This window comes from Neopsephotus bourkii, unplaced genomic scaffold (genome assembly GCF_033783945.1).
Source record: "Neopsephotus bourkii isolate Nb327-2 ecotype Australia unplaced genomic scaffold, CSIRO-AGI_Nbou_v1 NB_196, whole genome shotgun sequence".
Lineage (NCBI taxonomy): Eukaryota > Metazoa > Chordata > Aves > Psittaciformes > Psittacidae > Neopsephotus > Neopsephotus bourkii.
The window spans coordinates 4,875,126-4,886,241 of record NW_026900709.1 but is presented as its reverse complement, the minus strand read 5'-3'; the positions used below and the strand labels follow the sequence as shown (position 1 = coordinate 4,886,241).

The 11,116-nt window shown below is 36.9% G+C and overlaps 1 long non-coding RNA gene across 1 annotated transcript; it reads left to right on the top strand.

Moving 5' to 3' along the window:
* The first annotated feature begins 1,072 nt into the window (after window positions 1-1,072).
* Window positions 1,073-3,030, top strand: LOC133224295 (uncharacterized). The gene is made up of 3 exons (XR_009728827.1): window positions 1,073-1,431; window positions 1,977-2,250; window positions 2,778-3,030. It is a non-coding gene; the product is annotated as an uncharacterized LOC133224295 (long non-coding RNA).
* The last annotated feature ends 8,086 nt before the right edge of the window (window positions 3,031-11,116 follow it).

Here is an 11,116-nt window from a genome sequence, read left to right as displayed (position 1 = left end):
TTATTTTGTAGTACATTTAACTGTGAATATGAATCTGATATAGCTGGCAGTGAGCAGCAGAAGATTTTTTACTTTCCCCTTTTCATATAAGTGGGAGTTAGCATTTATTCTTTCAGTTACAAGTTTGATTATAATCTAGAGACTCTTGTTAAAGTGCTGGCTGAAAGGAGTTCCACAAGCAAGATGTTTTCATTTTGTTTGCTGCTAGGAAAGTTTTGTTGAATGTGCTGCTGTGCCAAAGCCATAGAAGTAGTTGCTTTTTTTTTCTGCAGTGTGAAATTGAGCCCAGATATTTATTGAGCAACAAGCACTGGTGACTTAGAGAAATAATTACTCATTCATTGTATTTTAAAGCTTTGGAGATAGGTCAAAACAATTGATATCCAAGGTACTTTCTAAAACACAGTGATACATCAATTTATTGTTGATACTGACTGGAGAAAAGTATATATCAGTTATTACTCACCTCAAAAGGAATTTGGGTAGTATATCTTATGCTCCATATCTGAGTAATGTAGAGAAGTTCATTAGTTATAAAATCAGCTCTTTTTTTTTTTTTTTTCCTTGCTCTTTCATTCGGAACACAACAGGAAAAAGAGAGGCTCATCTTTGCAAGATGATTAATATTTAGGTGTTACTTTACAGTGTGGATAATGAAACTGATATGAGTGGATAAAAAGGGACAAATGAAATACACTTTATCTGTTTTCACTAAGCATGTTTCTCTGTACATTCAGAAGACTTTTATTTTTTAGCACACTGAAATAAAGCAACAGAGTATCAAACAAAGTAAAAGGAAATTGAGTGTGTACCTATTGGATATTTGTGATTCGGAAGTCACCTGGAGACAACGAACTTTGAGAAATGAAGATAAACTGAACTTAAATACTAATGGGACAATTGGTGGTGTTATCGGTCCAGGAACTCTTACCTGAGTCAGATGGGATGCCATCAGGATAGGTCTGGAAAAGCTAGAAACCTGATTTTTTTTTTTTTTTCCAATAGATGTGAAAGTAGTAGTAGTGAGGACTTTTATTCTGAGAAATCTCTTTTTCTAATGTGTTACAGGTATTGGAGCCAGCTCGTATGGAGGGAGGTGAAGTGTGACTATGAACACTCAAGACTTGGCTACACAAAGAGAAATAATAAGTACTGTCCAAGGCAGCGATACAAGTGGCTTGAAGGATCCGTGGATGGTTGCTTTCCCTCACAATGTAAAAATTGAGCTAACTTGTGGTATGGAAAGTTTTCAAGATAAGATGACAATTCACTGATTTTTGTATGAAGGCTGAATATATTTAATACTGTGTTCTTGAGAATACTTCATGTATGTCTGTCCTCAATCAGCAGAGGCGTGCTTTAAAGAATTGGCCCATGACCATGGAAAGAAGACTGCTGGGATGGCACTAGTTGGAGTCAATCCAGAGCACTGTAAGTATTGTGCATCGTGTGCATTAATGAAAGGCACTGGATAACTTTGGAAGAGGGGAAGCAATATCCGTATTATTTTATGAGCCATATATATGTATAATCATACATCTTAAGCATATGTATTTTAAATCTCAGCATTGACAGACTTTTCTGTATTGAGCTAGTGAAGTATATGAACCTAAATCATAACTTGCTGTGTTTGGGGAAGCACAAATGAACAGTGTGAATCTGGAATCATTCCATGTTAACGGCTGTTCTTTGTTCCAGTGGTTTAATTAGGGAACAGTATCACATGCTGCCACACAAATCTCCTCTATCTGATGATCTTTTGGCCTCAGTGACAAAAAAGAGCATAGTCCTCTTTGGAGTGGCTTTGAAGGCATGAGATGAAAATACTAGTTAAAGATGGATAAAATTAATATATCCTTTTAGAAATACAGCGAAGTTAACTGACCTGCTCAAGATTTATTAGCAAAGTGTGTCAGTAGTCAAGAGCATTTAAATATTCTGATTCCCACTCCATCTTTTTACCTCATTTTTTCCAGATCAGTCTACAGAACAGTGCTCTTAACAGTGACTGAAACAGTCAACAGAACTGAAATAGTATGTGGATGTTTTTTCCTACAGTGAGCTTTCTTCTTATAAGCAACTTACCTCTTCAGGATTTTCTGGTTTGGGCTTTTCCTTTTAGTGAAAGGAAGAGAAGGGGAGTGAAGGAGATAAATAGGAAGGGAAGTTAAATCTGAAAGAGAACTTTGATGCTTCTTATTGATACTTGCACTTCAGAAGGAAATGGCCATCACCACAAGTTAACAAAATGTATGTATATTAAAAGGAGATTTTAATTATTCCTGAACAGAATGCCTTGACTAACAGTAATTAATTTCATGTCTTGGTATTGGTGTCAGTGGCCAGGATGAGTTCATATAACAGTATATGCGTTTTCTAAGAAATTCTTCATTTCTGGCTAGCTAAAGTAGGAGCTTGTATGTTACACCTATTTCAAATATGTTCAATGATGATTCTGTGGGATGTAAGATTGTCATTCAGTGCATTAAATTGCTACTTTTTTAGACGTTTTTGACCCTTCATTGTTCACACTTGATGTAGCAGTGCTGACTTCTCTGCTGCACAGCTAATTCAAGTTGCTGTCTAAAAATTAAACTTTGAACCCTGTCTGAATACCTGTGGAAGTAGGTCCTGTATGACCTGAAGTTGCTTCCATGATCTTATTTGCGTAGAATTATGTGTGAGAATATAGCTTTGTTGTTTAATTTTATTTGTTGTTTTACTTCTTACACTTATTTTGATGTTAAACACATCCCTTCTTTTGAACTTCTTCTCAGCAAACATTCAGCAGACCAAATAAATGCCAAGAGGAACTCTGGAACTCCTCCTTGTCACAGCCACATCACAAAACTGCCCCACATATCTCAATGTCCAGCAAAATTAGTGTACCCCACAGCAGAATCATCAGATTTTGTTGATCCTACATGTGCTGACCCAGTGTGATGATGTACCTCACCCAGTGCACTCTAATTCCTTGCTGCTTCACAACAGTTGATCTTACCTGTTTTAATACTGTTTCCGCACCACAGGTACAAATTTTTTTTATTTTTTTTTTTTTTTAATCCTCTCTCCTTTCTTTTTCCTCATCCAGATTTTTTGAAATAATTAGGCCAGGATTAGAGCCATGTTTTCTAACCTAGTTCTGGCTTCCAGTTAGCTGCTGCTTTGTCAGATCTTACAGGAGTATTTTTCCTGAAGTCCATTCTGTTTAAGTGTAGTCATTACTGAATGGTCCTGTCTTTGTGTGATTAGGGCCTGATTAGTCACTGTTCTGTTGGCTAATTTTCTCTGATGTGCTTCTCCATTAGAGCAGACTATGTTGCTTGGGATGGAGAAATACGTGGTGAAGCAGCAACAGTTCAGATGAGATTGAACTGCCTATGGGACCCTTCCCTGAGAACACACCAGAATTGTAACCATGAGAGAAACTATTCCTTGTCTGTTGCAGCATTGTGTGGCTCAAACTTTTAATGGTTTATAACAGCAGCTTTCATTTTCACTGAGACAGACACTACTGAATTTGTAGTGAGCAGTTAGAATTCCCCAAATTCTGCCAAATGAAGAGTAAAAAGAACAGTGTGCAAGATTCTCAGATAGCAAAGTTGCAACTGGAGCAAGCAGTTTAACTTTTCCCTCTCTTCCCACATTGTGAACAATTTAGCATTTTCTCCAGCTTACTATTCAGAGCTATTAATTAAATAGTTGTAGGTACATTAATTAAATAGTTTGTGGTACATATTTTGGAGTTAGGTGACTGACTGCCTGTGTTTGCACCTCAGATTCTGGGCTGATATTTTTGATTGGATGTTTAGGTCACATGATGTGTTTCTGTTCTCTGACTTGATGACCTTAATTTCTTTTGATTAAAGTTTCCTCAATCAATGCTTGGTTCTTAAATTATCTGCAAATAATTCTTTATACTTAGAAAATTCCCTGGTTTCTTCACTCTTGCTGATAAATCAGAGGAGTGCTGAGTATCTATAAAAAATGGCTATGACCTGAGAGATCGGGACACAAATATGAATGAATATTTGTGGTGGGAATAATTTTTCAGTTGTCTCCATTCATCATGAATTTGAAAGATATACAGTTCAGTGAGGTTGGAGCAGGACATCATATATGTGCCATTCTGGAATATCATCCTTGGTTATAAAAAATTAATTTATAATATTATATTTAGAGAAGGATATTGGTGCTTTTAAATCTCAATGTTTCCACAGGAAAGCAGCATTTCTTTTTTCTCATTATGGAGTGTGCTTTAGAGCTGCAGTGCATTTTTATGCAAGCAGTCTGTTTTTCTGTCCTAAGCCATTTCCTGTCCATGAATCACTTGTAGACTGGAATAATTCTGAATCTTTAAGCTTAATACTGATTTAAGATTAAAATGTCACTGTTGTGGCATATGGTTCAAATCTTGCTGTTATGTATCCAGTTACATACATGCTGTCTGTATCTTCACATCCACCATTACAGAGCTCTCTACAAAAGTACCAAGCTCAGCTGTGAAAGGAGAGGAACGTCCTCAGTTCCTTTTGACTTCAGCTGGAGCTAACACCACTCATGCATACACAGTATTCTGGGGGAGCCATAACCACAAGCCTAAACTTTCAGCTATCATAGATTCATAGAATAGTTAGGGTTGGAAAGGACCTTAAGATCACTTTGCAAAATGAAGTGTTTTGCACTGTTTTGTGAATGTTTAGAAAACCAAGTTAGACTAATACTTCAATGTTATTTAAGCAGAGTTGGGTGCATTCTGATACATTCATGTCCAAGCAGGACAGGATGGCAAGTCCTCATCTCATGATGACCTTCCCAATAAAATCTGGTCATACAAGTAATTTCTGGAGTGTGGCTCCCTTGCATGAGAACATGGCAAACTGCTGTGGACTTTTATTTTCTGTCATACAGAAGCAAACACTCATTTTCTTATGGTGATTGATTTTGCTTGAAACCTGACTATTTTGGTATTGAACTCCCTGTGGTAGTACTTGCAGGGCTAACATGGCCTTAAAGCAGAAAACCTTGTGGTGGAAAGGCTCACTGTTTATTCCACAAAACACAGCATCTCTCCTTTCCCTTCATGAAAGGTTTACTTATCATTTGTATCTTATCAGCATAAAATACATCCAGCTTTGCATCCCTACCTACTACTCTGGTTACTTATTTTGAGGTTTGTTTGTGGGGTGAGGAAGAAACAGCTGAAAAGCACTGGGCACAGACCTGCACTTCCTGAAATCATTAGAGTATTTCATACTGATTAGACCAAGAATTGGAGCAGATTCACAGGGTTCAAATGAAATAATATAATGACAATGTCTGAATTAAGCATGGCTGTTTGCTGTTGTCACAGCAAATTGTTTGCTGCATTGCACTGCAAGCAGCCCTTTAAAATAGTGGGAAAAATCATGGTTTGAAGGAGTAAGAGGAGTGCTAGCTGCATTCATATTCTACATGCTGGTTACTTTTGATACTACATCTAGTCCGAACCACAGACATGAAAAGTGTTTCTAAAGAGGCAGCAGTGGAAGAAGAAAAACATGTGCCCAGCTTTAACATCTTATTTGAATTGTAGTGAGAAGACTTTGTTATAATAAATCTTGTGTTTAGGCACTCCTTTTATTGTTACTCAGTTTAATGGTTCTTCAGATTTTCTTTACTGAATCCTCTTTCTTTTCTTGTAGGTGTTTAAATCTCATCCGTACATCGTGCACTGAGGGAATTTGTCACTGTAGACCTGATTGCAACATTACAGTAGTGCAACTCAACTGACTTCTACCTTGCAGGTTTGTAAAGTGAGATCAGACCTGGGTCACTACTTAAGAGTGTTGTTTTTCAATATGCTATGTCACTTCAGTAAAGAATAAGATATTACCAGTAGCTCTCCAGCATCTGTTTAGAAGGAGGTGCATCTATTCACCCTTTCCTTGTTTTTCCATCCTGGTTGCAGGTAAGATTTACTAAAAGCATCTGAGAAACAATAGAATTTACTTGTTTCAAAGGCTTTGGGGGGGGGGGGGGTGTGACCTCAGTTAGTGGTATCTTATAGAGCAATGTTGGTAAGGACCTTTGAGTTATTCTTTTTTGTACAATACATTGTGTTGTTCAGGGAAGTGGAAGAATAGGTGAAGAGATAGCCCTCTAGACCAGAAGCTTTGTATTACAGACTTTTTTGTTGAAATACGTTCCCAAAATTATTCTTAATAGAAGATATCTTTAAAATTTCTAATAACAAGAGGGTTTTTTTCTCCTCCATAATTAATGAATCCTTTCTTGGGTTTTACTTAAAACTGGAGCCCATCCCACCTCATGGATGTCAGTTTCATGCCAAATTCCACAATCTAGGAATAAATTTAGAATTAGAGAAGCTCAGCAATGACCTTCTGAGAAGTGTTTTTTCTTCAACTCGAATTTCAGCTTCTATTTTGTCATCCATGTTTCTATTTACCTGTCCCTGTGTTTCGTTTGCGTAATTGAGTTGGTTTCAGTGCCTCTCTATTTATCTTGAATGTTGGCTTAGACTTCGGGTTATCTTTAAGTATGCTAGACTTCACAAAGATCATAAAAACCATGGTCTGCTCCTTTTTATTGTGGTCATTATTCAGGATGTTTTTTCTAGAACTAAGTAGCTCTGAGTACTCATCAGCGTGTGTAGGAAGATGGAGTACCATGTAACTGCAATTGCAACACAGACTGCAAAACAAAACCTTTGCCTACTTTGTCAGTTATTTTACAAGTTGGCTTGTAGAGCTGTGTGGAACCCTGATTACTTGCAGCTTCTCAACATTTTGCAAATTCAGAAAATGCAGTGTGCCATTTTCTGGAGTCGCGGCGTTTAAGGAGCTGCGACTTCTTCCACCGCTAACAACAGAGGGCGGCAGCTGGCTACTAATGTGTGAATCACAAGAACTTCGCGTTATCCCTTTTGCTGTCATCTTGCCACCTGCTGGCAAAATATGGAAGGCGGCAGCGAGTGAAAAGCTAAGACTTCCTGCTAGTCAGAGAACGCCTCTCTCCTGCTTACACTGGGAACACAGTGGACCAAGTCCTACCTGTTACCCAACAAATCTAGGCTTTTTATGTCTCCAAGTGAATCGCTTTATTTAAAATACCACAAGAATTTTCAGAGGGTCCAAAGGTGTTAACCATTCAGCTTGAAAGAGGAAAAAAAAAAAATCAAGACCCTTTCTAGAGCATTTTCTCAATATCAGCTTAAAATGGTTTCGTGCTCTGTTTGAGGGTCTGAATCTAACAGTGCTTCTGCTGAAGTAAACATAAAGCTTGTATTGGCATGGTTTTGTGCATATTATGTATATTAAAGTAAATATAAAGTCCACTCCTATGCAATAACTTCAATATTGTGTTTTTAAATGGTCACATTTAATCTTTTCTGTTAATATTTGAAACAGCTACCACACAGTGCCAGCTGAGACAGTTTCTCCAAATTGAAACAATCAACAGCTCTGGTGTGTTGGGTAGTGCAAGGTGAGTTTGCAAGATTTTTTTTTTCTTTTAATGGCAGCCACTGGACTTTTGAACTTCTCATAACTGTTTCTAAATTACTTTTAAAACGCAGCTCTTGGTTTGCCCCTAGTTCTTGAGAATATGCTAGTGAATCAGTGCCTTCAAAGTTAGCAGATAAAAGCTACTGCACAGTTGAGACAGTCCTGTGTAGGACAAGTGTTCCAGGAACTCTTGTGACATTTCTTAAAGACATAGGTTGCAATATTCTGTTGTTCTGCCTTTTTTTTTTTTTTTTTGAGTTTTCTTATTACAGGATCCTATTTTAAATGTAATTTTTATCTGTTATATAACCAGGGAAATGAGGTATATTCTCAGTTTTTAATAAGCCGTTTTGTATTTTACTTATGCCAGCCTTACCCCTTCCCTAAGTATGCCATTACTGAGGCAGTTATGGTTTATGTTTTAATGACTTCTAGTAATAGATATATGCTTACCTGATGCAATTTAAAAATAAAGCATTATTCATTTTTCCCAGATTTTCATAAATAAGGTTGTATTATTTGAAATTTATACTATAATGAAATATGTGGTGTAATGCAAGTTGAACTTTTGTTTTTGTGTATATACAAATATGAAGCATATGGGTGTTCATGCAAACATTCAAACGTACCTCCTTCAGTGAAAACTATTGCTTCATCATATGCTCAGAAATGCTGCCTTCAGTTAATGCTGTTTTGCTGTTGGTTCTGCTGTGATGCTTCATTTTTAATGAAATTAAAGTGTAGCTCTTTCTTTATTCCTGTTCTATTTCACATCAAATTCCTGAAGGAACTGTGCAAGGGCAGCAGTGTTATTTTTCAGATCATGCACATTTAGCAGTCACTGAGAGTTCAAAGCCCATGACTGTTTAAATAAGGTGGCCATTTAAATTGCAGACCTGAGAGCTTTTACATTTTTAATATTTTATTTCTGAATAAGATGATGGTATAATCTAAGATGTTATTGAATGGAACACAGTGAACTGCTCATGATGCAGTAGGCTGCACTGAGGTAACCCTGGCAGTGGGGGTGATGGGACTCATGCCAGTTAATCAGTCTGAGTATATGAATTGAAATTCCCAGTTGGGCACTGAAACCTGGATATTGGCTTTGGATAATTATTATGTCAGAGATATTGGATAACTGGATAACAATTATCAGATAGGTTTTCTATTTACCAGCAGTGACTGCCAGAAGGATTCATTCTCCCAAAGCATATAGTTAGACTGTTAATCTGTTATGTTTGTTTAAGCAAGGCTACAGTGGCTCTTCAGCTTGCAAACTAACTATAATGCCACAAACTGCTTAAGCTGACAGGAAGCAGTGCTGCTGCTCAAAGAGGTGGTTATACTCTCATTCCAATCAGCTGGTCATTCCAACAATTTCACTCTCTCCTTCTATTCCATCTTCCTCTATTCCATCTCAGTTGTTTATGCACATGGTAAACCAGTTTAGAATGAGCTGTCTTTAAAAGCAATGAACTGGGTGATTCTGGTACAAAAGAAGCTAGAGAAATTAGAGCTTGTAGCATGAATGATGATCTGATTTTGTTATCATGTGAAGACAGTGATATGGCCAATTTTTGAGTCATTTGTGTCATTAGCAACCTCCTAAGAACACAGTATGATGATAGAACAGTACCAATGCCACCCTCAAGGAGACGCTAGGTGAATCACCTCAAAGTGAGTTTTCATTAAGAGCGCACAATAGCTGGCATTTCAGTTTAAAGCTGCAACTTTTAGTATAGTAAGTCAGTGCACACGGAAGGTGTGTGTTATGCTTTATCACCTTAATCACCTAATTATTCCTCACTAACAAAATCCGATTTTTCTTGACCTTCCAAACACACAAAACCAAACCTGAGTTCTGTTTTTATTTGCTGGAGAGGGACAGTGAAGACAAGCACGCATGCTACACTGCAAGCATTGTGCATTGTAGTTTCACGGGCCATATTTTTCCAGTGTCCTTCTAAGTAATGAAAACTCTGGTGTAATACCTAATGAATCAAAAATCAAGCGATAAAACTGTCTGGTTGAGTGGAACCCACCAAATTGAATACCTATTAGGAGGATAGGTCTGCTGTCAATTTTCATTATGATTGGCTGAAGAATATTGACTTTTTTCATGCCAACAGCAACTGGTAGCAGTGCTTTTTGTAGGTGACAGTGCAGCAAGCCTGCCTCTTTAAATATTTCTGAAGCAGTCTTGGAAGACAATCCAGTTGCATCCTAGACTAAATTTCAAAAGTGAGTTGAGATGAAAGCTTCCTCATTGTTGGGCAAAGAATAAGAAAAATGTTAGATTACACAGAGATAGAGATTAGTACAGGAAGGTTAAAATGCCACTGTAGAAAACTAAGGCTTGTTTTTACTTGAATTGCTATGATCTGTTTGTTTTGCAAGAGGAAAGTAGTAGTCTTGGTGACAAAATAGTTAGAAACCACTAAGTTTTTCTTAGGAGAAGAGGCTGAAAATACTGCAAGGTTTTGGTTTCAAATGTGGATGAATAAGAGTGCATGGTAGTCAGAAAATAGATGACTAGCGTAGATTGAGAAGGTAGAGTAGGTCTTGTTTCCCATTTGTCATATGAAAAGGAAAAATGGTTAGTATTAAGTGACACTCTTAAAACTTGTAAGAGCAAAGAGTTCTGCTACAAGGTACTGAACAACTTGAGTCAGAATAATTTGAGGCTATTTTGCGGCCATGAGTATGATTGTTCCATTTCAATGGGGAAGGAGCACAGAGAAAAGAGATCCTTAGCTTTCAGGGCGTGAACAAAATTTATAGGCTTTAAACTTTCACTACAATCACCTTTTCCTGAAGCGCTTTCAGTTCTAGCTGCTACTAGACATAATTGCCTGTCCCAAACTTGCTTCAATAACTTTTGACAATTATGCATATAAGGATATCATTCTTATGCATGTCCATATGCCATTTCAACACAATTGACTGACCTTTACCTCAACACTAGCAATGAAAATAATCTATAAAATATACACTTCTCATTTGACAATTTGCATTTTTTCTTTATAGTTATAGAATCTGGTCTAATTCCCTTCCTTCATAAATATGTATATATGTGTGTGTATACACTTACAAATATTTGTGTGTATGTATTTATTATGTGTGTATATACTTGTTTATGGCTTGTTTAGCATAGCAAAGTAAAAACTAAGAAAGAATGTGATAGTTTTCTGTATGGAGGAGCTAGAGACAGAATAAATATCAAAGCAGGAAAAAAAAGCAAAAAAAAACTGAAAGAAAATGTTGGCAAACAGTAAAAAGACGTAATATGGTTGTAAGTAAGGTATGTCAAGTGCTTCATAGAAGACTTCAAACCATCATTAGGGTGAGGCTTTAGAATGACATTGTTAAAGCAGTGTGAGTAAGAAACTCTAATAGTTTTAATTCAGGACTTGATACATTTGACCAGACTAAATCAGCTATAAATTGGACCTGTAACCTAGGAGGTCCTCTCCCCAGTCCCATAGCCCTAAATGAATAGTTTCAAGTGCTACAATATGTCGCACTTGACATATAAATGTAATATAAATTTCACTTTTTGGATGATAACACTCTTAAATGTGTTAATAGAGCATATTAACTCTTTCTCC